The 1,407-nt window shown below is 34.5% G+C and overlaps 1 long non-coding RNA gene across 1 annotated transcript; it reads left to right on the top strand.

The window, feature by feature from the left end:
• Positions 1 to 265: 265 nt before the first annotated feature.
• On the top strand, positions 266 to 954 carry LOC103584317. Its single transcript, XR_549960.1, has 2 exons — positions 266 to 574; positions 689 to 954. It is a non-coding gene; the product is annotated as an uncharacterized LOC103584317 (long non-coding RNA).
• The last annotated feature ends 453 nt before the right edge of the window (positions 955 to 1,407 follow it).

The following is a 1,407-nucleotide window of genomic DNA, read 5'->3' as shown; positions in this document are numbered from 1 at the left end:
GTGTTTACCATAAGGACAAGTAGTCTAACATTCCTTGAAAATTCCCTACAGGCATCAATGCTACGGCACTGTTTGATAATGGTTATTTATAATAATGCTTTTTTGCCAACAGCTAAAGTATATTGTCCTTAACATTACACGTTCAGCATTGTGTGGTACCAGGAAGAGAATATGTGATTGGTCAGTAAGAAAATGAGGAACCGTGATGTATTCCAAAGATGGAATTGGGTTTGGAGAAATGTGATCAGCACATTTTTGTGCTCTTGTTTGATTTCTCTGAAATATTGACTCTATATTAATGTAGAAAAGCATGAAACGGTGTCAGAGAAAGGGCAAAAAGTGTCCACTTAAAAATTACGTGTTTGAGCTTATTGACTTCTGTAGTAGCCACGGATCCTTACATTTTACTTCACCTGTGCGTTTATTAATGGACAATACTTATGTTTATGTCTGTTGCCCTTGGTCCAGGTGGAAAAGCCAAAATCTCCAGAACCAGAAGCAATCCTGACGTTTCCATTTCTGGACAAAATGCCTGAAACCAACCAACTGCATTTGCCAAACCTCAATTCTCAAGGTAAAGAGAAGGAAATGTTTTATTTTAGGTCTATGTGTTTTGCTGGGCGCATCTGTAGTAAAATATTCTTTATTTTAACAGATGATTATGTCATTTATGTTGATGTTTCCTTAGCCATGGTGTTTGCCAGAGTCCAGGATGACTGAATCCATAACTTCAGGATGGAAAGCTGGGGCTGCGTTCTCTATCTGACCAAGCCAGGAACCCCAGCAGCAAAGGCCATTTTGTCAGCAAGCACTAGAGGCACAATAGGGCCTACACAAGTGTCTGAGACCATAAAAAATGTTGCATTGGTTTCAAAATATAAAAAGACAGTTACAAAATAAAAAGTCAATAATTTTAATAAAACGTCTATAATATTATGTCAACTTCATTGTTAATTCTAGTCTTCATGAATGTCTGTTTAATTTGACAGTGATTTTGGAAAAAAAGTAAGATGTTATACTCTGTAATAATTCCTGGGTGTGCATAATATTATGTCAACTTCATTGTTAATTCTAGTCTTCATGAATGTCTGTTTAATTTGACAGTAATTTTGGAAAAAAAGTAAGATGTTATACTCTGTAATAATTCCTGGGTGTGCAGAATGATTACTGAGAAATCATTGACTATCATAGACTAAACATTTCTCAAAGCCAAAATTTTTAATCTTTCCAAAAACTCTTTATAGCAAAAGTATATATATATGAAGCATATTAAAATGTATCCTCAATATTATATGAAGGCACTTTAAAAAGTTCATGGGAAAATAGAACTAAAAGATGATACGAATCTTTCCATCAACTTTTTGAAGGTTCCTTGTATTTTTAGGTGTTTAACACATACATGCTGAG

Source organism: Galeopterus variegatus, unplaced genomic scaffold (assembly GCF_000696425.1).
Source record: "Galeopterus variegatus unplaced genomic scaffold, G_variegatus-3.0.2 Scaffold49880, whole genome shotgun sequence".
Lineage (NCBI taxonomy): Eukaryota > Metazoa > Chordata > Mammalia > Dermoptera > Cynocephalidae > Galeopterus > Galeopterus variegatus.
Note: the sequence above shows the minus strand (reverse complement) of the source record. Positions and strands in the feature narration are given on the sequence as shown.